Genomic DNA, 26,653 nt, shown 5'->3' on the forward strand with positions numbered 1-26,653 from the left:
CCCCTCCTGGTAGGATTGTATATCCCATACGTCACTAGCTCATGGACTCTTGCCAATTACATGAAAGAAACACTTTTTAAAATCACAACAAGACTTAAAATACATATTATAGCATTATACAATAAAATACATATAAATAAAACATTGTATATACATGTATAATATACCCACAACCTACAGCTCTTATACGTATATTATTGATGTCATGGTTTAATTAATTAATTGTAATGTAAAATAAAAGGGTTTGAGTTTCTGGTTACATATGTAAATTGTATCTCAAGTCAATACTATGTAAATTGATCATTTACATTACACCTTCAATGTAGGTGGCGATGATGCTATATAAATTCCAAAAAGGGTTTGTTTATAATACAACACAGCAGTGGAGGCTCCTCCATAGACGCACAGGCGCACGTGAACCACCACTGACAAAAAAAGAAGAAACATTTGTTGGCTGAATAAATATAATTTTTCCAATTGCCCCCCCGATTGGAAAAATTATTCTTATTTACTCAGCCAAAAAAAGTCTAAGCCAGACTGTGTTTAAAAAAATAATAAAAAAAAAAAATGTTTTTTTAACCGTATGTGCGGTAGAGTCTAGATGCCTGGCATACTCCTCTGCACTTATTCATAAGTGCCTGCAGGTGCCACACCAACTCAGCCCCTATACTTCTCTAATCGCACAGTTTATACTGTGCGAGTGAGCCGCCAACATCACCACTCAGGTCACGTGCCTGAGCTTTGACAGGCAGACAGGAGCTACCTAAGATGACAGTGGTCCTGGGAGCAGGCACTTTTTCAACCACATTGGAACAAAGTGCGCTAGTAGTACGCTACTAAAGAGCTCAGGAAGAGGAGGTCCAGGGCTGCACTAACAAGTGCATTTAAGATCAGCTCCCAATTCAATAGTACACCGGCCAGGAAAACCTTCTCACAGTGCCTGCACTTGTGTCTGAGTGGTGTGCTGAGGGGCAGCATCTAAGAGCAGCAGTGAGGTTAGTGGCTACTAAACTATTTAATTTTCCTGGGAGCTTACATGTTTGCTTTTAGACCCCTCCACAGTACATTATTTTCCCCCTCCTAACAAACTAGGTGGTTCTGAATTCCCATTCATTTTCCTCCATGTGCTTCTCCTCAAAGACCGTTTTGTGCCTTAGCACAGTGCTGGCAGGGCTGTGACTGCAAACAAAAACACATAGAGGAAAATGTTTGGGAATCCAGAACCACTTTAGCTCCATGTTATCAGGAGTGCTGTAAACGCCCCCAGACACAGAAGGGCTGCTGCTGGTATTGAGTGTGACAGGTGGGGGAGGGGTGGGATAATTACATTTAGTATCTACTGGGGGAGCAGAGGAGAGCCTTGTATCACCTTCTATAGTGTCTGTCAGCTAGAGAGATAGAGAAGGTAAGGCTGCCTGTTACTGCTGCTTCTTGTGACAGCTGGACTATAATATTAAAAGGGCAGTGTTATTTAATAGAGGAACAACTGACTGGACAGCCAGAGTGATTTATACAGACACCACAGGCATAGTACTTGCTTTTAATTTTCTCAAGTTGGATGCCCCAAATCTTCTGTAATCAGAATTGTAAAAGCATACTTCAAGTGTGTGTATGTGTGTTTATGTATGTATGTGTGTGTATGTTTATATCAGGCTCCTAGATTTGGCTGCAAAATTCTGAACACTATATAAAGCACATTAAAGTATTGAGGACTGAGTAAGTTTATTAATTTGCAATATAAATAGGCATCTACTTCAGTTCAGGCATTCTGCTTAAGAGATATTTATATTGCCGAATAATAATACACAGCATTTCAGGGGCCAAATCCTGTTAAAGATGTGTTAGGCTGTTGCATACCCCAGCAATAGGATAAATTCACTATGAGTTAACAACTATCCATCACTGGAGTGTGTGTGTGTACCTATGTGTTTGTCTGTATCTCTATGTATGTATCTGTGTGTGTATATATTTCTGTGTTAGTGTGTATCAGTTTTAATGTGTGTGTCAGTGTGTCTGACTGTGTGTATGTATTAGTGTGTGTCTGTGTTAGGGTCCCTGTATATGTGTGTGCATGCACTGTCTGTGCCTGTGTGTATGTTGTCTGTGTGTGTGTATATGTCTGTGTTATTGATAGAGAATAACAAATGCGAAAAAAGAAGAATTATGTCCACAGCACCAAAATAGACCACCTAAGCTCCTTCTGGTGGCAAGATCTCTCACCCGGATCTCGTGGGGAACTTAGAAAAAAGCAGGAATGAGGAGCGCTAAAAGAGCTGAAGGCTATAATAGCTTATAATGAAATGAAATGTATAAGTGAAATGAAATGTATAGGTGTACACCAAAAACTGTTCAAAACCAGAGTGTGGGTGTAGAGAACAAAAAAATTTGTCCGGATTAAAATAGGAGTGTAAAAATATAATATAATATATATATATATATATATATATATATATATATATACTGTATATATATGATATTATCCATAGATGTATCCGATGGTATTCATGATAGGACCCAAAGGTTGTATCCAATGGTTATTATAGGCTGTATCCGATGTTAGATAGTCTTAAACTTCCATATTATAAAAATACTTCCATAGTATACAATGCTTCCCAATAAAATCTTCAGGTTAATCTTCAATAACAATGGTACTGAACAATATCCTATGCCCTATAAAAGATAGATAACATAGTGCAATAACGCTAAAAAAACTTCTAGATAAATAGTATAATGCTTACCAGAGTGAGAGCCTGAGCTGTTTTCCAGAATAGACAATTCGATTATTTTGGAAAAAGGCTCAGGCTCTCACTCTGGTAAACATTATACCATTTTATTGCACTATGTTATCTATCTTTTATAGGGCATAGGATATTGTTTAGTACCATTGTTTTTGAAGATTAACCTGAAGATTTTATTGGGAAGCATTGTATACTATGGAAGTATTTTTATAATATGGATGTTTAAGACTATCTAACATTGGATACAGCCTATAATAACCATTGGATACAACCTGTGGGTCCTATCATTATAAATACCATTGAATACATCTGTGGATAATATCATATATATATATATATATATATCCTCCATGTGTATCTGCACTCTCAATCTCCTCCAGTCATCAACCAGGGTGCCAGGTCAGTAATATTCACAGTATTTTGAAAATAGGACTGCACTCGCTGGATTTAAGCATAAAACTTATTTTATTGTGGTAACGTTTCGGAGTCCACAGACTCCTTCCTCAGACCAGTACAAACATGCAAGTGAACATAGTGCCTTATATATACAATAAGCCCCACCCATCTAACAATACCTGTGTGAATTGTGCCAAAAACATGGTTGTCATGGTGATGACCCCCTCAACCAAACAATATTGCCATACTACTAAGCTAATAAAATAGTAAAATATATAGAGCAGAAATACAAACATATCATTATAGCAATGTATATCCATGTAGACCAACATTTGCAGTATCAGGTTACACTGTGTTAACAATAATTCAGCATATGATTCATGTTATAAAGTCACATTAAGCATGGAACAATTGAGTCACAATAATCTATCCCTAATTTATAGCTAGTTGGTTACTTATATGAGTCTGTATGTGTCCATAATTGAGATTATTACACAGTCATCATATCACATATTGTTTAAATAAGCGTTACCCAGAATTGGAGAATCCTAGTAAATCTCTGCCACTGCTTTTGTAAACGCATCATGTTTGTCAGGTCATAACAGATCTAGATTATTGCTGATAACCATAGCAGACACCTCCGTATAGGAACATACCTTATGTAAAAATGCCAGTATCCCCAGTCTGACTAGTGAGTCAGGTCATAACAGATCTAGATTATTGCTGATAACCATAGCAGACACCTCCGTATAGGAACATACCTTATGTAAAAATGCCAGTATCCCCAGTCTGACTAGTGATCTGCCAAAAAGATGTGTTGCTGTCAAGTGCCAAGTTATGTGTCTCAGAGACGCTGTGCAGTGAACTCCGGCGTCTGTGGTGTAATTCCTCAAACCGCATGGCTAATTAGCATATGCGGCTGACGTCACCCGGCTTGCGCTACTGCTTGTAGTCATGGTAACCGCGGTGCGTTTATACAGCTTCCAGCCCTGTCAGTATTATCAGAGTGATTTGAACACATTAGTGAGTGTTAGGTGGCCATGTAACAATACAGCAGTAGCTCACCCAATGTCAACAGAACGGTTACAACAGATGTAAAAGGGCAAGGTATTAAGGCTTCCACCGGTGGGGAATAATTTACATAGTGCACAACTTATAGTGCATAGTTAAAGTGTATTGTCACCCATATAGCTATTGTGGGGTAGTTGCTAAGGCTCTAGTAATTAATCCCTTGTTAGGTTACCGCAGCTGTGGTGGCAAATGGGTCATATGAGAAAGAAACAAAAATGTACATAAAGATAAAACTAAATGTAAATACAGACACAACTAAGGCTTCCACTAGAAGCAACATAACCTGGTCAAACACATTATGGTATCCCACATATCTCATCAAATAAGGTAGCATATTGTCTTGTTACTCCAATTTTAAGCATATATCTGATACAGACTAACACAATGAGTATATATCTCAGGATACTTATTAGCATAACATTCGTTTAACAGTCGTTTAACAGTATATTATATATATTTATTTATTTTTTTTCAATATTTTTGATATTTTTACACTCCTATTTTAATCCGGACAAATTATTTTGTTCTCTACACCCACACTCTGGTTTTGAACAGTTTTTATGTATTTTTGGTGTACACCTATACATTTCATTTTGGACACATTTTTGTAGCTTTTGGAGTTTTTGATTTAATTTTTGAATCAGTTCTTTATTCACCCACCTTGGATATACTTCATTATTAAGATAAGGATTCTGGACATTGTTTACTCTTTTTTGTGTGTATTTTTTGTATTTTCTGTATTTTTTGTACATTTTCTGTATTTGTATATCTCAAAATAACATCATTTTAACACATTGCCACCATTGCACCTTACCATTTGTTATATACATTTTAATTTTTGCGTACTCTGGGCTATATCACTGTATCCATTGTACACAACTTTTGAACTAGATAGCATTGTGTATCATACCTAACTCTGTATCCATTGAATACCCCTCTGGAATTAGACACCAATGTTTGTATATGCTTTTTAGATTATTTTTTTTCCTTGTCAAAATAAATGTCATATATTTTTCATCCACATCAAAATTCACCTTTTTAATTTCTTATTACCCTTGCATTTCTTATTACTCTCACATACCCTTACATATCCCTCTTTAAGCTATTAGCCTTCAGCTCTTTTAGCACTGCTCATTCCTGCTTTATTCTATGTCTGTGTTAGTGTCTATGTTTGTATGTGTTAGTCTGTGTTAGTTTCTCTGGGTGTCTGTATGTGTTAGTGTGGGTATGTTTTAGTGTCTCTGTGTTTGTCTCCATGTGTGTTTGTGTGCCAACACAGTTTAGTCACTTACTTGAACAACAATTGCAGGGAAGGGGCCCAATCAATGGTTTAGTCAGGGGATGAATAGCGCTGGTCCACCATTAGCATTTATGGGGCCCCTCAGCCCAGTCTCCTGTATTACATGCATAGCTCACCTGTGTCCCAACAGTGTGTACTCTAGGTACTGCATTTAGCACCCAGGATGGTCAATGACTCCTCTGGGGTTAATATGATTAGGACACTGGACAGTAGGTGACACTGCAATATTTTATTACTGCATGGTAAGTGGCAGTGCTGCATATTATTACATTTTACTTTTTAGTCATGAATGTAAATTTAATTTTCACAATTAATGTATTGTGAACCCCCATTTAAATAACGCACAAGCCGCCACTGCAACATGGTTTGAGCGGACTCCTAAACAAGACTAAACAGAATAATTAACCAAATAAATGTAAATGCAAACCCTACATGCAACTTGTAATATAGTTTTGGGTATACGCACGGGAATACACTACAACTGCGCCTTGCGCACCCATAGGGGTATATTTATCAATGTGCGAGCGGACATGATACAAAGTAGCGTATCATGTCCGCTGCACATTGCTGTACATCGATAAATGCCAATAGAGAGTTGTGAACTTGTGAAATGCTGGTGCAATGCCGCCCCCTGCAGATTTGCGGCCAATCGGCCGCTAGCAGGGGGTGTCAATCAACCCGATCGTATTCGATCGGGTTGATTTCTGTCTGCTGCCTTAGAGCAGGCGGACAAGTTATGGAGCAGTGGTCTTTAGACCGCTGCTTCATAACTTCTGTTTCCGTCGAGGGGCCTCAAGCTCCATACAGAACTTGATAAATATGCCTCATAGAGAGGAAAGATCAACTTCTGATTGGTGGATTGCAAAATTGCTTAGAGTGGATAATTTGAAAGCAATCACAGAGGCAGTCAGTAAGGCAGAGGGGCCCATTTGCTGCAGTACATATCAGTCACATATACATTTTTTTTTGTTGGACTTTATGGGCTCGATCACATATGCGGCATTGCCCGCAAAAGCCGGCGTCGGCTATTTTTAGACAAATGTAGCGATCACATATACAGCATTGCATACAAATGCTGCGCATATATTTTACCCATTGGCCGCTGTTTTTACTCCCATAAACTAACATAGAACCGGCGTCGCAAGTTGGTATCACATATTCAGCGCAAGGACTTACGTGGCGAAAATTGAGAAATTTTACTCCATAATCACACGGCCACACATAGGTAGGTGTAGCAAACCTTGCACTGAGTATATGAGCACTGTAACTCCCTGGAAGTCTTATCAAACACCTAACGCATGTTCAACCTCTAAACCGCTATCCCCCCACCACAATAACTAATAAATGTATTAACACCTAACGCATGCGCAATATGTTCCTTTAAACCGCCATTCCCCCACCGCAATAACTAATAAATGTATTAACCCCTAATCCGCCAAAATCGCAAATATCTGTTTACACTATTAACCCCTAATCCGCCAAACCCCCACAACGCAATCTACCTATTAGCACTATAAACCCCTAATCCGCCAACCCCCCGCAACGCAATCTACCTATTAACAGTATTAACCCCTAATTCGACAACCCAATCTACCTATTTACACTATTAACCCCATTATCCGCCAAACCCCCACAACAAGGCCTCACCTGGAACCACAGTAGAGTTGCTTACCCGGCAGCTATATAGGCATTATCACTGAATTGAATGTGAACCTGAGTCACAACCACCAGAAGAGAGGCCCCCTGAGTCAAGCAGTCACGACTTACTGGGTGAGGTCATTGCCTTCTATAACTGCTGTTAACAGCCCCACATATTCTGTGACTTTAAGACCTACCCTTGGGCCCTGTCACCCAACTCATAGTTTTATAACTGCTGATGCAGCCCACAATTGTACACTTGCTGAAATACCTAACCTAAATGTTAAATGTGTATGGTACTCTGATGTAAAGAGCTTCAATTTGTCCTAAGGTACGCTTACCCTCTCTCCTCTCCCTTTCCTGCTCAGCTTGTCTGAGCAGGTCCTCTCCACATTCCTTTCTCCCCCACTTGCAGGATTTATCCCCCCTCCCCAGAGGAGAGTATGGTGTGCGTCTATAAAGTCTCTGTACATGTAACTCTACTATACTATACTAGCTAACTATTTAGCCTAAACCTGTAAAATCTTCTACATAAATATTTGATACCCCTTTGAATGTTAAAAGACACCTGCTCTCTCTCTTCTCTCCCTTTCCTGCCCAGCTTGTCTGGGCAGGTTACCCCCCCTTCCCTTTTCCCCCCTCTCACAGGATGTATCCCCTTTCCCCAGAGGAAAGTGAGTAGTGTGCCTAAGGTATTTCAATTATTTTAATTGACTGCTAACACTGTATGTGTATATTCACTGTGATAGCTATTTGTGTAGCCTAACTCTGCACTACACCTTTCTACAAATACTGATTACCCCTATACCCCTCACCAAATGATAAGCCTAGCCACTCCCCTCCCTTCTTAACCCACCACCCTAAAGCTACCTACTTACAAGTAGAACTCCCACTTGCTTCCCCCCTCCCCCCCCCCCAGCTACTCACCCCCAAAGACCAGATCCCCAACCCAGAGTCGGTAACTCCTTCCCTTAAAACCAGCTCCCTTAAAAGGTCCCCTCCTACTCTTCCTTTGAAACAATACTATAAATAATACTAAATATGATGTGGCCGCCCTGCTCTACTTAATATGTGTATTGTGTTACCTGTGTTGAATGTGCCTAGTCTCTATGCCCATGCAATAACTTGAACATTACTAAGTCTTTCTCTTGCTCTCTTCAACAATATACTATTCAATTATCTTTGACCATGCCGCACTCTTCAAGAAAACACCCAAAAACCCCATCTACTGTTAAAAAAACGGTCCAAATCACTTCTCACAATTCTCTAAGGACATAGGTCAAGCCATCAGGATGAGGAATCCCAATTGAGAACTCACTCCTGTGCACACCTACAACATTTCATTACTAAGTCGATTTTAAAATAATGCTGGCAGCACAAACAATGTCTATCACACAGGAAATACAGAGTGGCTCTGCAAAACTCCGTAAGCACATTTCTGAAATAGGCGAAAGAGTTGACGCTCTGGATGATCTTTCCACGGACCACTCTAACTTGCTGTCATTCACTGAGTGCCTGTCTCGGCAGCTCAGCCAACTCGAATTCTAGTTGGTGGACATGGAGGATAGGTCATGCAGAAACAATATCAGGTTCAGAGGAATCCCAGAAGCAATTCCTACAGAAGACCTGCATGACTACCTCCTTATCCTCTGCAGAGAACTAGTTGGACCACTAGATGGGATTACACCACTAGTGATGTCGCGAATAGTTCACCGGCGAATAGTTCGCCGGCTAATAGTTCCCGGCGAACATAGCTTGTTCGTGTTCGCCGCGGCGGGCGAACATATGCGATGTTCGATCCGCCCCCTATTCGCCATCATTGAGTAAACTTTGACGCTGTATCTCACGGTCTGCAGACACATTTCAGCCAATCATCAGCAGACACTCCCTCCCAGACCCTCCCAGCTCCTGGACAGCAGCCGTTTTAGATTCATTCTGATCCTGCATTCTTAGTGAGAGGAGGGATAGTGTAGCTACTGCTGATTTTATAGGGAAATTGATAGCTAGGCTAGTGTATTCAGTGTCCACTACAGTCCTGAAGGACTCATCTGATCTCTGCTGTAAGGACAGCACCCCAAAAAGCCCTTTTTAGGGCTAGAACATCAGTCTGTTTTTTTGTTTTTTTTCCCTGTGTAATCTAATTGCAGTTGCCTGCCTGCCAGCGTGTGTGTCAGGCTCACAGCGTATACTGTGCCCACTTTTTTGCCTGTGTAATTTTGACTGTGAAACATCAGTCTGCTAGTGTAATCTAATTGCAGTTGCCTGCCTGCAGTGCCACCACTCATATCTGTTGTAACAGTAGTGTAAATTAAAAAAAAAAAACTTTTTTGACTGTGAAACATCAGTCTGCTAGTGTAATCTAATTGCAGTTGCCTGCCTGCCATTGTGTGTGCCAGGCCCACTTGCCCACAGTGCCACCACTCATATATGTTGTAACAGTAGTGTAAATTTAAAAAAAAAAAAACTTTTTTGACTGTGAAACATCAGTCTGCTAGTGTAATCTAATTGCAGTTGCCTGCCTGCCAGCGTGTGTGCCAGGCCCACTTGCCCACAGTGCCACCACTCATATCTGTTGTAACAGTAGTGTAAATTTAAAAAAAAAAAATTGTTGGACTGTTAAACATCAGTCTGCTAGTGTAATCTAATTGCAGTTGCCTGCCTGCCAGCGTGTGTGCCAGGCCCACTTGCCCACAGTGCCACCACTCATATCTGTTGTAACAGTAGTGTAAATTTAAAAAAAAAAACTTTTTTGACTGTTAAACATCAGTCTGCTAGTGTAATCCAATTGCAGTTGCCTGCCTGCCAGCGTGTGTGCCAGGCCCACTTTCCCACAGTGCCACCACTCATATCTGTTGTAACATAAACACATATAAATGTGTTAGTTATGCAAAACAGGAAAATGGGTAATAAAGGGATTATCTATCTTTTAAAACAATATAAATTCTGGTGTAGACTGTACCTTTAAACGTGGAGTTTGGTCTTTCACTGTGAAGCGGGCGTAACCCTTACACTACCTGATCGATACAACATCATACCTGATGTTTTAAAGCACGTTATTCCAAACAATTTAGGAATGTTAGGTGATTTACGCCCTTTATGGCTTAAAACCAGACTCTGCATCAACTATGTAATTTTCCATGGGAGTTTTGCCAAGGATTCCCCTCCTGCATGCCACAGTCCAGGTGTTAGTCCCCTTGAAACAACTTTTCCATCACTATTGTGGCCAGAAAGAGTCCCTGTTGGTTTTAAAGTTCGCCTGCCTATTGAAGTCAATGGCGGTTCGCCCGGTTCGCCCGTTCGCGAACAGTTGCGGAAGTTCGAGTCCGCCGTTTGCAAACCGAAATTTTTAGGTTCGCGACATCACTAATTACCACCACAATGGAACAAGCTCATTGAGCTCTAAGACCAAGAACGGTGACACTAGACAAGTCCAGAGATGTTATTCTTTGCTTCCATAGCTTCACTTTCAAGGACAAAATTATGCAAGCCTCTTCCTGCAAACCAAAGCTTCCAGACACATATAAGGACATTCAGATACTCCTGGACCTCTCTTCTCATACTCTGCAACAGCACAGACTCTACTCCAGATCGCAACTGTCCCCAGAAAGGCTAATTTTAGGTATAGATGTGAATACCTAACCAAACTACTCATTACCAAGTATAATCAGACACACACAGTGACCACCTTATCACAAGGCACCACCCTACTTATGTCCTGGGGCCTCCAAAATGACACAACTGATCCACATCCTCCTCCGCGCCTTAAACTCAGAGCTTCAACTCCCGAATGGACAGCCAAAAATCAGAGCTAAGGGACAGAGACCTCACCAATCTCAGGCCAATACGCAGACTCACTCTACACCAACTTGACCAATCTATCAATGTCTACTAAGTTAAATTATATTAAGCATAATACTATGTAGTTCTCATGATTAAGGCTTACTGGAACCTAAGTCTTTCTAAGTCGATGTTCCTTAAAGTTTTTTTTAAAGAGCTTTATAAAAAAAAAAAAATGGTGTTACAACATGTCATGGTCAACCAATCTTTGCAATTACAATGAGATCTATGTGCAAATGTCTTCTCTTACAGAGTTTTTATGGCGGAAGAGAGGAAGGGTCTCTTGAGTATAACATAAGTCCAATGTCCATCAGTAATTGAAGTGGATGCCCTCTCCTCGTTCCCTTTTGAGTCGTTAGTTTGGTTGCCACTGAAAGCTCGTAGTTTTTAACATTTTAAACAAAAAGTGGGTAAATAAATATATACAGTGAGGATGCATGGGTCCTTGTATCATAATGATGAAATTTAATGTGTAATATCAACATTGTTCAATAAATAGTTACTGGATTCATAACATTACTGTTGTCTAGTCATTCCTTTAGCTTGAGCGTAAGGGTAAAGTATCCAAGGGGAAGAGGGAAAAGAAAGAAATAAAAAAAAGGAAAGGGGAGAAGAGTAGCAGGGTGTATGGGGAATAAAAGGGTTATTTTAGGTGTATGAATGTGGGATTTTGTTTCTTTTTGTGTGTTTTTTGCATACATAGGAAATGCAAGTTTGGGTGGGTGTGCCTAATAGCTGTTTATGGCTGTGAACCACTTTCCTAGCATGTGTTCATGAATCTCCACTTTTCCCGTCTGTAAGTAATGTTGCCTTTCCAGGTGTAGAGCATTGGTTACTTGTTGTTTCCATTGGTCCAGTGTAGGTACTATGGGGGATTTCCACCTTTGGGGAATAAGGGCCTTTGCACAGTTAAGGAGTAAATATAGAAGGAAGTGATTGTCCATCTCTTTGATCTTAGGTAGTTGATGGAAAATTAGGATTTTTGGGTCTGTCAGTATGTGGATTGAGAATTTGTCACTAATGTATGCAATAATCTCTTACCAGTATGGTGTGATTCTGTTGCAGCCCCACCAGATGTGTACGAGGTCAGCTTCCTCTCAACAGCCCCTCCAGCACTTCCCGTTTGCTTTTTTATATATTTGCTTTATCCTAATGGGGGTCAGATACCACCTTGATAGAATTTGTAGTTCATTTCATGTGTATTTTTAGAGATTGAGGATGCTGTGTGTGCCTGAAAATATTTCCCCCATTCCTTTACGTCTATCTGCATGTTCAAGTCTGCATGCCATCTGTGTGTATATGAGGGAAGGATGTTGTGGGGCAGGATTAATTTGTATATTAAAGAGAGCATGTGTCTTGTCATATTCTCGGCCAAGCACAGGCTCTCAAAGGGAGTAGGTTGCCTTAGCAGTTTGTGTCTCTGGTTGTGTGTTTGTATGTAGTGTGCAATCTGTGTGTATGAGAACCAGGAGGTGTGATCATAAGCGTTTATATCCTCAAGTTGTTCCAATGTTCCTTCAAGTTTATTTGTTTATCTATAATATCAGTATATACCAGGGTTATAAAAATAATTTATTTATATTATTCTTTAAAATAACCTCCAATTAAAATGTATATACAAAACAATTGAAAAAAATATTTATTCCTTAATTCTTGAGATTAGTTAAATTTATTAACACATTGTAATATATTAAGTAGAGACTAGCTTATGAATCAATTACACACATTTATTCCGTTATAATATTCTATACCACAGATCATAAAAATAAAATGAACCTTACTTACAATAAACACCACACATGAGAATCCCTGCACAGTCTATAATTATCCAGCTTTGTTCACTCCAAATATCAGAATATGGACTATTAGCTTAACAATGCTTAGTTAAACAATATCATAAAATACTTTAACAGCCAATTGATATGCTAATTTATCTGATCTGAAATAAACTCTTATTTAGCCACCATAAAACAAGTTTTAAAATATATCACAATAGCTACAAATAACTTAGTACTTTAGAGAAATTTAACTGCAATAATAAGCCTGCCTTAAAGATATAAAATACAAAAGACCTTTATCTAGCTAGAAAAATTATTTAGCATTAGTGTGACTAGTTAAAACTACACAGGACTATGGATATAAATTAAAAATACCAATTGTGCTCTTTAAATTACCAGCTGCAATCTAACTATAGCAACAACATATCTTTGATTTAAATATTAACCAAATTGAAGTTTCAGCTTTTTCAGATAAGTCCAGTTCACCTTATAAATTAAGAGAGGTATTTTGCAATATGGATAATGAAGTTAGCCCAATTTTTGCATATAGAGACTGTGTTTCCAAAAGGCCAGCAAGGTTATCAGTCAAAATGTTAGCAAGCAAAGACTAAAGAACACTTCAATCCCCTTGCATGAGGTTATATCACGTGATACACCCCACTCCTTTTTATTCTATATTTTGGATATGCACTTATTGAAGCTTGTCTGATAGGCCCTTCGGAGCTGAACATCTGTTGGTTATTTGGGAGACGCCTCCCTGAGCAGCCATTTACCTTTTGGTTGCAATGCCATCTTTGAACTATAGGTGGCAGCAGACAACCAGAAATGCAGTTTCATTATCAATACTGCTACAGTTTAATATTGATTCTTATATATTTTTAAAATGTATATTTAGTATATTCACTATTTCTTGCCTCAGCAAACAATTTTGTCCAATTTGTATAGGATCACTTAATACTATTTAATCTGGGCATTTTAATACTAAACATGACACACCTTCCACAATATTTTAGAAGATACCTTCAAAGCTACACTCGATCATTATCCCATATTAATACAAATACAGAATATAGAACATACATATCTCTTACTGAGTGCACAAAATATATGACACAATTTATGAGACAACCACACATGCACTTGTCAGATGCCTGAAAAATAAAAAGAATAGGTTATTCATTTTGAAATAAATTGGACATTTGAAATTGACTGTATAGCTACTTACTAAATTCAGCAAATATTTATCTAACATGCCACTGCTAGGCATTTTCGCTGAGATCCACAAATATAAATTTATACAATTTATTTGGACAGTCTGAGGCATATATTTCATGTTTGAAAACTTTATAAATAATTTGTATAAACTTCAAATCCTTAAGACTTCTATGTTTTCAAAAATACATAGGTTAAGACATGTTAAAATCTTATCTCTCAGGCTTTCAACTTCCCATATTAATATAAATATTGCATATCTGTATATCTCTTGCTGAGTGTACCACTATACTCCTGGAAAAATCAAGAAGATGTTATTTGTTTCATACATCTTTAAAATAAGGTTATACCGTTGTTCATTTAATTTATTACAAACCTGAAATATATTTCTATGATCCATGGATATATATATATATATATATATATATATATTATATATACGTATATATATATTTATATATATATCATTTATACAGTCTGAGTATCAATTAAATATTTGAGACTTATACAGTTCATATAGATGAATTTCTAACTTCTCTTTTTAAAACCAGGATTTAAATTCTTATATGCTTTCAGCAAAATATGTACGTCTGTTTTCTCCTGCTATTTTCCATTGAGACGTATGTCTGAGCTTAGTGTATTTGAAACTCAGTATGGGACACAACACTTAGATGATAAGGGCTATCTCCTTTGAGTATGTTTGTATATTCCATTATCAGTTCAGACTGAGCGACTGTTTCTTCAGATTGGAAAATTCTTTGTACAGTCCTCATTTGAAGTGGATAATAGGGATATACTGGCTTGCAATGTGTATCTAGTCACAGCAGGAGGGGGTTTGTGTTACCCAGCCCAGACCATCTGACAGAGATAACTGCAATTTATAGTAATAAAACTGATGCAAACAGTTTCATATATAATGAACTCTTTGGTCTTATCATGTATAAATTATATATATATATATATATATATATATATATATATATATATATTAATAACACTTACAGATATCCTGACATAAATCCCCCTTCCAAATTTAAATATATGTAGGACACATGTATTTGAATTGGCTTAAAGTCAGTGGTACTTGGTGAGTCTATTGACAGTATGCATCATAGACAGTCTTCTATGAAGAGAGTCCGTTATTTTTGAGCCCTCATGCTTGCTAGCTAGGCATCTTTAAACTACAATATTTCTTTAGTTTAAAATTCATTTTCCCTCCATGACTTGTAGTTGGGATCTAGGATGGCATGCTCGCAACTGATTAATATGGACCCATTTATCCATAAAAGTATCATTTTTAGGTATCCTAATTTTATAGGCAACTGGAGAAATTTTGTCAGTAATGACAAAAGGACCCTTTCATGATGGAAGAAATTTCTTCTCCTTAACCTGATCTCTTCCAAAAGTTATAAAGATAAACTTTATCATTTATTTTATATTCCTTTTTGGACGTTTTGAGATCATAATAGGTTTTAGCGGCAGTTGCTGGCTTTTCTATGTTCCTTTGAGCAAATGCAAAGGCATATTGCAGGTGCTTCCTTAAAGGGACAGTCAACACCCGACACAACCGGATTCCATATGTTTAGCTGAACTACTCCCCCTCCTCTTTCTTCCCCATCTCACTTCCAAATCACGCATGCATGCTCAAATGTCACAAACGAGTTTGAAGATTCTGACCAAGGATTACATTCTGATTGGAAAATGGATTGAAAGAGGTTAGTACATAACCGTGGGGGGAGTTTGGCAGCCATATTTCGACTACATTAACGTATGTATTTGGAAGGATTCCTAGGACAAGGATAGAGGTAATAGAGAAGTGAGCCAGTGCAGGCAGATCTTCGTTTGCATTACAAACATATGGAATCCGGTTGTGTCGGGTGTTGACTGTCTCTTTAAGTTCTCCACATATTGATGTGTATTTGCAGCATTTATCAAGTTCTGGTCTGATGTACGGTACAGTAGATGTTGAGGTAGAACCATTTTTCTACCAGTTTTCAACTCAAAAGGTGACATCTTAGTAGCACTACTTGGAGTTGCTCTTAATGCCATTAGGACTAGAGGTAATTTTACATCCTAGTCTTTACCTGTTTCACTCACAAACTTTTTGAGGATTTTCACAATGGATTGGTTGTAATGCTCTACACCGCCACTTGAGGCAGCTCTATATGCAATATGGAGATTCTTTTTAACCCGTAGTATTTTCCACATTTTGGTCATCACTTCACTAGTGATGTGGGTTCCCCGATCGGATTCGATTCACTGGGGTAAACCGAATCTGGAAAACACGTGGTTGATGAGCAATGCTGCGCATATTTCAGTGCTATTTTTAGGTGCACTGATGCACTCTACCCATTTGGTGAATAGGCATGTCACTGTTAACATGTATTTGTTACCTCTAGATGACCTAGTTACTGGACCAATAAAATCAATTTGTATATCTGACCATGGCATTACCATCCCCCTTTTCTGCAATGGTGCTCTATGCATTGGTGCAGTGGGTTAGAATTGTGGACAGATTAAATAACCTTGACAGTAGGTTTGAACATCCTTCAACATGTGTAGCCAAAAGGCGTAGTCACATAATATTTCATACGTTAATTTGGCACCACGATGACCAGATGTGGGAGCATCATGGGCATGTTGAAGCATGAGACCTCTGAACTTTGTAGGTACCACCCATTGCTGGATGCTAGTTTTGGAGGTTCTAATTAACAAACCATCCTGTAACTTGAATTGTGATCTGAATTGCATTAAGATTCTAAGATCTTCCTTGCCATTACCATCCTCTTTTGAGATTGGGTTGCTTTCAGGATCTTCTATGTGTTTATAGAAGATGCCTACAATGGGGTCTTCCTTTTGACTAGTGATCAGGTCCTCACTAGGAGAATTCTGACTCCATTGTACCAGGTTGGGCTCTCTTTGTTGTTTGGCCTCGTTTCTGGTATTGGCTTCTACCTGAATTGCACCCATTAAGTGGTCGATATTAAGGAGTTCTCCAGTTATGGCTCCATGTTTGGCTAATGAATCTGCAAGATCATTGCCTTCCTTATCAGGACCTATAATCCTGGAATGACCCTTGGTCTTCTTCTAATGTATGGTTAAACAATTGGATAACACCAGATTATCAATCTCGCAGAACAACTTGCCATGTTTGACTGGTTTGTTGTTAGTTTTCTGCATGCCATTTCTTTTCCAAGTTGGCAGGTATTCAACAAAACTGTCCTGCAGGTGGTCAGTAATGACCACAAATTCATGAATACCTTGTTCAATAGCCATCTCAATGTTTTTTTGGAACAGCAGTGAGTTCTGCAACTTGACTGGATCTTGGTCCAATGTTGAAACCTTCAGAAATATTTGGGAATCCATTGGCCCAAGTTATACCAATGCCAGAGACTAATCTGCGCTCATTATTAATATTGGTATGGTAAGAACAACCATCAACATATATCCAAGGTAATGTTTGACAATGGTCCTCATTGTATATTTTATATGGGGAAAACAATTGTTCCTCTAGGAAATCATCTTCTAATAACTCTTCCACATGATCCTTAGCAGTACAGTAGTGGAGCTCAGCAAGCCCCTGTGCGACAGGACTCTTTTTGTTTTGCTTATAGCGAATTTCTAAAGGCCAGCCTTGTAAGGAAAGAGTCCAAGCTGTTATGCGGCTATTAGACACGTTCCCATCTCTTATTCTTTCACTTTGCAAATATAGCAAAGGCTGGTGGGCCGTTTCTACAATAATTTCCTGCCCTGTATATAGCTGCGGACATTTTATAGAGCCCATACAGTAGATAAGAGGGCTTTTTCAAAATCACTCAATTTTGTTTCTACTGGGGATAGATTTTTGCTCGCATAAGCAATGATTTTGCTTAAATTATCATGCTTTTGGTATAAAACCCCACTCATGCTTATATCTGTGTAACCTGTCTTTAGGTAGAAAGGTTTACCCCCTTCAGGGAACGCTATGCAAGGTGCTTGAGTGAGTTTCCTCTTCAGCTCTCTGATGGCTGTCTCTTGAGCCTCACTCCAGTGCCATTTCACATCCTTCTTTAAAAGAAGTAGCAGTGATTTAGCTAATTCTGCATAATTATCAATGAATTTGCAAGAATATTTCGTCATGCCCAGGAATGATCTCAATTCCTTTAAGTTAGTTGGGTTCTTAGAATTTTTTATAGCTTCCAACTTTTTCTTCTGAGGATTTAACCCTTCAGAAGTAACTTCATGTCCCAAGAAGTTTAAACGAGTGCGGCACCATTGAGCTTTTTGTAGGGATAATTTGACACCTGCCCTTTTAAGTTGGCTGAGGACGTGTTTAAGTTCAGTGATGTGTTTTTCAAAGTCTGTGCTTTTGATTAAAACATCATCAACATAAGATAAAGCCCCCCTTTCAGTGCATCAGGCATAGCCTTATGCATGAATACAGCAAATTCATGTCCTGAACTTATGTATCCAAACGGGAGTCCCTGGAATGCATACTGGACCTTTTAGAATGAGAACGCAAGCTTATACTGGTCCTCCTCATGTACCTTTATGGTCCAATATCCCTGTGCACAATCAATGGCAGTGAATATTTTGGATACCTGCATCTGTGCTAGGCACTGGTCAATATATGGCACAGGCCAGCCAGACATGTACACTTGTTTGTTTAGCTGTCTTAAGTCAGCAGACAAACTAAATTGTCCATTTAGCTTAAGAACACCTAGAATAGGATTGTTATAAGAGCTGTGCACCTGTTGGGTAATACCCCTTTCTTCCAAGTTCCTTATGATTTCTGCAAGAGAATCTTATGAGGCTAAAGGAAGTCTGTATTGTTTAACAAAGACAAGTGGTGCATTGGGATCTGTTTGGATTCTTGCAATGTGCTGGTCTGTAGTCCCACAGTCATAAGAATCCTTAGCAAAAATATCCTTGTACTCCATCAGGAGTTCTCGTACCTGTCGGTGTTCATCATCACTGGAACAGCCATTAGCCAAGGAGATTCGCTCTTCAACTATTTTCTGAAATCCTGGAAATATTTCAGGCTGTCCTATCTCATAGGCTTTTTCCAACCTAGAGGTGAGATCCCCTTGATTATAATTTACATTGCCCCCATGATTCTGGGTATTGGGGTATTCTTGCTCTTTGATCGGCTGATCAAATACTAGGGAGGCTTCTTCAATTTTACAGATGCCTTCCTCTAAGCTGAAAGGATAAATAGACTGAATTGTAAACAATCGCTCTGGCATAGATGCAAAGGATTGTTCTATTAATTGTTCTTCAGTTAAGTATCCTTAAGGTTTTAGCCCAATTGCATTATTCTGGAATCCAAAAGTGTAATAACTCGATTGCAGCGCATATCCTATGGTAGTTCCCTTGGATAAGGGGATATCCTGTGGGGTCATGTTATGCACAATAACATGTATTGGAATAGTTTCAATATTTACCATAGGAGTATGAGTCATTGTTATACCCAGATATGGCATTCTATGGGAGAGGCATATTAGTGTTTCAGAAGTTTTTAATTTCTGACCTCTTTTTACCTATTTTATCAGAACCAGCAGGGATTACACCTGCATATTCCCAGCATATGGGAATTGCTGGTTTGATTTCAGGGCCGCATTTTCATCCTGAAATACTTCAGGGTCCCCTTTTAACCTGCTCCAGAGGCAAAGGTTAATCAAATCTATCTGTATGTCATATCTATGTAAGAGATCATTGCCAATGTATATTTGATTATAGGGAGTATTTAAAACTAAAAACATGTGTTTTGCTGATTTATTACCTATGGAGATAGATAATAAACACTTAGCTGTGATGTTATAGCTTTCACACTTGTCATCCAGGTTATGGACCAAGAGATCTTGGGGAGAAAGATATTTAATCACTTTAGGTTTAGCTATCTGCGCTAATAAGCCTTTGCTTATATAGCTAGCTTCCTGTTTTAAGTTCAATTTGGCATACTTATTTTTTCCAAGGTCATGCACTTGCATAGGGATAAATAGATAATCTTTAACTTTCTCAATTTCTGCGAGGAATTGAGAATGATCTCCCCCTTTAGAGGACTTTGGGTCCCCCTTGTGGAGAGATATGGTTAATACTTTGCCATCTAAGGAAATATTGGCTATCTTTCCATGCAAAATTTTAAAAGTATTACCATCATAGCCACTTAAAGGAGTATAATTATCTATTTGTAGGATAGTGATTTCAAGTACATAGTCATTCCTGAAATGAATCTCCACAGCATCTGACTTCTCTTCCACCACGTGACAGTTATGTCTGGTGCGAGATATACGGGACCGCTCATAATTAATAGACCTTTTTGCTTGTGACCAAATTACATTATTTATGCAATCAATTATGATGCTTAATCGCTTCAGGAGATCACTACCAATTATTAAACGATCAGTTGGCAGATCCACTATAATGACAGGGTGTCTTATTACCCTGTTCCCGACTTTTAGCTTCAACCATGCAGTACCGTAGACTTTGAGAGAGTCATCCCCAACACCTATTAGTGAACTATCAAATTATTTTATTTTAGGTTTGTGGGGTGTTAGCTCATTTCTGTGTAGTACCTGTGGGATAAAATAGTTGCCTGAGATCCAGTATCAATTCATCCCATGATAGGGTTGGAGACTGAATCCTGGAGATCAGCTAATACATAATATCTCCCTGCAGTGTCTACCATTTTACCTGAATCCGCCACGTTACCTGATGCAGAAGAATGTTCATTCTTACCAGTCCTTTCCTTTGTAATAGGGTTGATAGGGTTCCTGTGTACTGCATCTGTGGGAATATGGTTAGTGGCTGAGGTTGCTCGTCATCACAGCTAAATCGTCCGTTCCTGGTCAGTAGGGAGAAAACATGAATAGTAACATTATTGACATTTATGATTTTTTTTGGTATATCTCTCCCCTCTATCTCAGGTAATACCACAGTATTTATGACTGTGCCGGAAGCCCACTGCTGGCGACTGGCTGTTCCCCTAAAAAAGTATTATTAGGGTGTTGAGCCGTCAAAGCTTGAATCATATTAGTAAATAGTGTACATAATTGACTTAACTTTGTACTAAGTTGGCCCACTTGACTATACAAGCTCTTTTTACCCATAGACCGATTTTTTGATATCCCAGGGTATTGATTCCTGGATCCTTGGGATCCCTCAGAATCATAACTATTGTTTCCATTTTGACGTGGTTGTTTTTGGGTTTCAACTTGTTCAGCGTTAATATTTTGGGGAGTACTATTTACTTGGGGTGTCTGGTTACCATGAGAGTATTTTCACCACATTTGGTATTTATTACTATTCATCTGGGTATGCCCCCCATTTTGAGTATATTCTCTCTACACCTCGGCCCGTGATTGGGGAGGGGCTGAGTTAAAACTTTGTGGGGAAGGCAAGTTTTCCCTGGCCACCTCCGCATAAGTTTTCTTTTTAGACTCCAAATTGAGGGGGCTAGTTTCTGCCACAATTTTGGGGTTGGACCTTGGTTCCCTTTTAACCCCCTGTTCACTGGACTGCTAAATAGAGTATAACTTTGTACTCTCTTTGATCAGCCAGTCCAATGAGCAGTGCTCATCAAAATCTCTAGCCAAATTAAGCTTGATGTGCGCGGGCAATGCTTCGTAAAATAAATTCACAAACTCTGAGCTTTCAAATATGGGGTAATCTTTGGCCATACTGTACGCACTTTTTAGTACAGAAAGGATTTCTATAGGGCTTTGATTCATGCCACATTTTAAACTGTATACAGCTATCTTCGCTGCTGTTTTGGTGGGATATTTCCCAAATTTCTTTTTGCAATGATGTTTTGTTTCACTCCAGGAATGAATATTCATATCCTTTAGTGAAGCAAAGAATTTGTGATATTTACCCTCAAATACCCAGGGCAGAAATTCAATTTGTGACTGCTCACTAGTAACATTCATTATGGATAAAGCATTTCCATAGTTCTCTAAGTGGTCAATTATAGAAGTGGTTCCGTTTTTGGAAAATGTAGGTACTGCATCCCTTAAGAAAGTAATTATTTTAGGGGTGTCATATACCTTATTAGATGTATCTTGCGCTTTCTTAGGGACCTTATTTTTTGGACTGGAGCGCACCCTATCTGTCCTACTTTTACTATGGGGACACCTTACGCGCATTAGTATCATATGGGCTATCTGGGTAGCTGGCTCCGCCCTCTGACTCACTACTAGAACTGCCCTCCCCCTGTGAAGTGTAGCAGTTCACTGACTATATAACATGAGGTGACTGACTATGTGGGAAGTTTATCTCTGACCTGATAGGGGTCCTTTGTTTACATTTTTCCCTAATGTTCTGCAGTTCATTACTCACAAAATCTTTAAGGGTTTTTAAAATACCTGCATTATTATTTTCACTATTAATGGAGGGGTTTTCATTATGCCTTTTTAATTCACTTAACTCTTTTTGGCTCTGTGCGAGTTGTTTATTTAAATGTTCTATTTTAGCTACTAAATTTAGGTTATACTCTTGGAAGGTGGTCATGTCTTGTTTAAATGTAATAATTTCATTTTCCGCTATTTCCAAGTTCTTTTCACATTTGCATGATGAGCGAATATTATTGTCTAATTCCTTTTCTATAAGGTGGATGGACATTTCATTCATAATGCATATTACAAGGGGTCATGATTTTAGTATTAGTTCATCCCATTTTCTCAAATTTTTACATTCATTAATTTTTAATAATTCTTGGAACAATTCACTTTTTTCATTCCACCTTCCATTATCAATAGCAATATTTTTGGCCTTAATTTCAAGCATATCCATATAATCATTTAAATCACCCACAATATTACACCTATTCTTAATGTGGCCTATAATGTCCATCTTAAGTACATCGCCCTGAGTGAGGGGTAATTTTGGGGAACATATTTCAACACTAAGTATAGATTTATTTGATTCACTTCTAGCTAAAGACATTCGCCTAGATTTAGAGTTCTGCGGTAGCCGTCAAAAGCAGCGTTAAGGGGTCCTCACGCTGCTTTTGGCCGCCTGCTGGTATTTAGAGTCGTGTAGGTAAGGGTGTAAGGCTCACTTTTAAGCCGCGACTTTTCCATACTGCAGATCCCCTTACGCCAATTGCGTATCCTATCTTTTCAATGGGATCTTCCTAACGCCGGTATTTAGAGTCTTGGCTGAAGTGAATCTGCCAACCGCACACCGCCGTCACCTACATTAATCCTATGAACTCTTAATCTGCTGCCCCTAACATCGCCGACACCTACATAATATTTATTAACCCCTAATCTGCCCCCCCAACGTCGCCGCTACCTACCTACACTTATTAACCCCTAATCTGCTGACCGGACCTCGCCGCTACTCTAATAAATGTATTAACCCTTAAACCGCCGCACTCCCGCCTCGCAAACCCTATAATAAATAGTATTAACCCCTAATCTGCCCTCCCTTACATCGCCGCCACCTAACTTCAAGTATTAACCCCTAATCTGCCGACCGGACCTCGCCGATACTATAATAAATGTATTAACCCCTAAAGCTAAGTCTAACCCTAACCCTAACACCCCCCTAAATTAAATATAATTTTAATCTAACAAAATAAATTAAATATTATTAACTAAAGTATTCCTATTTAAAGCTAAATACTTACCTGCAAAATAAACCCTAATATAGCTACAATATAACGAATAATTATATTGTAGCTATTTTAGGGTTTATTTTTATTTTACAGGCAACTTTGTATTTATTTTAACTAGGTACAATAGCTATTAAATAGTTATTAACTATTTAATAGCTACCTAGTTAAAATAATTACCAAATTACCTGTAAAATAAATCCTAACCTAAGTTACAATTAAACCTAACACTACACTATCAATAAATAAATTAAATAAATTACCTACAATTATATACAATTAAATAAACTAAACTAAATTACAAAAAAAACAGACACTAAATTACAAAAAATAAAAAAAGATTACAAGAATATTAGGCTAATTACACCTACTCTAAGCCCCCTAATAAAATAAAAAAGCCCCCCAAAATAATAAAGGTCCCTACCCTATTCTAAATTAAAAAGTAACCAGCTCTTTTACCAGCCCTTAAAAGGGCTTTTTGCGGGGCATGCCCCAAAGTAATCAGCTCTTTTGCCTGTAAAAAAAAACACAATACCACCCCCCAACATTACAACCCACCACCCACATACCCCTACTCTAACCCAAACCCCCCTTAAATAAACCTAACACTACCCCCCCTGAAGATCTCCCTACCTTGAGTCGTGTTCACCCAGCCGGGCACCGATGGACCAAAAGAGGACATCCGGAGCGGCAGAAGTCTTCATCCTATCTGGGCAGAAGAGGACATCCGGACCGGCAGACATCTTCATCCAAGCGGCATCTTCTATCTTCATCCATCCGGAGCGGAGTGGAGCCATCTTCTTCCAGCCAACGCGGATCCATCCTTCTTCACCGACGCCTACTCGCCGAATGAAGGTTCCTTTAAATGACGTCATCCAAGATGGCGTCCCTCGAATTCCGATTGGCTGATAGGATTCTATCAGCCAATCGGAATAAAGGTAGGAAAAATCTGATTGGCTGATTGAATCAGCCAATCAGATTCAAGTTCAATCGGATTGTCTGATCCAATCAGCCAATCAGATTGAGCTCGCATTCTATTGGCTGTTCCGATTGAACTTGAATCTGATTGGCTGATTCAATCAGCCAATCAGATTTTTCCTACCTTAATTCCAATTGGCTGATAGAATCCTATCAGCCAATAGGAATTCGAGGGACGCCATCTTAGATGACGTTACTTAATGGAACCTTCATTCGTCGGGTAGTCGTCAGGGAAGGAGGATGTTCCGCACCGGAGGTCTTGAAGATGGAGCCGCTCCTCGTCAGATGGATGAAGATAGAAAATGCTTGGATGAAGATGTCTGCCGGTCCGAATTTCCTCTTCTGCCTGGATAGGATGAAGACTTCTGCCGGTCTGGATGTCCTCTTCTGCCCCATCGGATGAAGACTTCGGCCCGGTTGGGAGAAGACGACTCAAGGTAGGGAGATCTTCAGGGGGGTTGTGTTAGGTTTATTTAAGGGGGTTTTGGGTTAGAGTAGGGATATGTGGGTGGTGGGTTTTAATGTTGGGGGGTGGTATTGTGTTTTTTTTTTACAGGCAAAAGATCTGATTACTTTGGGGCATGCCCCGCAAAAAGCCCTTTTAAGGGCTGGTAATAGAGCTGTTAACTTTTTTTAATTTAGATTAGGGTAGGGAATTTTTTTTATTTTGGGGGGCTTTGTTATTTTATTAGGGGGCTTAGAGTAGGTGTAATGAGCTTAAAATTTTTGTAATACTTTTTATTTTTTGTAATTTAGTGTTTGTTTTTTTTGTAATTTAGTTTAGTTTATTTAATTGTAGGTAATTGTAGGTAATTTATTTAATTCATTTATTGCTAGTGTAGTGTTAGGTTTAATTGTAACTTAGGTTAGGATTTATTTTACAGGCAGTTTTGTAATTATTTTAACTAGGTAGCTATTAAATAGTTAATAACTATTTAATAGCTATTGTACCTAGTTAAAATAAATACAAAGTTGCCTGTAAAATAAATATAAATCCTAAAATAGCTACAATATAATTATTCGTTATATTGTAGCTACATTAGGGTTTATTTTACAGGTAGGTATTTAGTTTTAAATAGGAATACTTTAGTTAATAATATTTAATTTATTTTGTTAGATTAAAATTATATTTAATTTAGGGGGTTGTTAGGGTTAGGGTTAGATTTAGCTTTAGGGGTTACTAAATTTATTAGAGTAGCGGCGAGGTCCGGTCGGCAGATTAGGGGTTAATAAGTGTAGGTAAGGTAGCGGCGACATTGGGGGGGCAGATTAGGGGTTAATAAATATAATATAGGTGTCGGCGATGTTAGGGGCAGCAGATTAGGGGTTCATAGGGATAATGTAGGTTGCGGCGGTGTCCGGAGCGGAAGATTAGGGGTTAATTGTGTAATGCATGCATCAGCGATAGCGGGGGTGGCAGATTAGGGGTTAATAAGTGTAAGGTTAGGGGTGTTTAGACTCGGGGTACATGTTAGGGTGCTAGGTGCAGACTTAGAGAGTGTTTCCCCATAGGAAACAATGGGGCTGCGTTAGGAGCTGAACGCTGCTTTTTTGCAGGTGTTAGGTTTTTTTCAGCCCAAACTGCCCCATTGTCTCCTATGGGGGAATCGTGCACTAGCACGTTTTTCCAGATAGCCGCTACCGTAAGCAACGCTGGTATTGAGAGTTGAAGTGGCGGAAAATATGCCTTTACGCTCCCTTTTTGGAGCCTAACACCGCCCTTCAGAGAACTCTAAATACCAGCGTTGTTTAGAAGCAGCGCTAGAAAAAAAAGACGCGTAGCTAACGCACCCCTTTGGCCGCAAAACTCTAAATCTAGGCAATTATTATTTTGGCTTAGTATTTGGTTAAATTAAAACGTTAATACAATGTTGACCAACAAGAATTTTTTTTTTTTAAATATTAATATTAATTTTTAAATAATAATATATATATATTTTTTAATAATCTCTATTTACTAGAAATATATTATATCAATGTGATAAAGATAATAATATCTACTGCAGTGCCTCCAGATAATATGTTAGTATATACCAGGGTTATAAATATAATTTATTTATATTATTCTTTAAAATAACCTCCAATCAAAATGTATATTACAAAACAATTG

Source organism: Bombina bombina, chromosome 1 (genome assembly GCF_027579735.1).
Source record: "Bombina bombina isolate aBomBom1 chromosome 1, aBomBom1.pri, whole genome shotgun sequence".
Classification (NCBI taxonomy): Eukaryota; Metazoa; Chordata; class Amphibia; order Anura; family Bombinatoridae; genus Bombina; species Bombina bombina.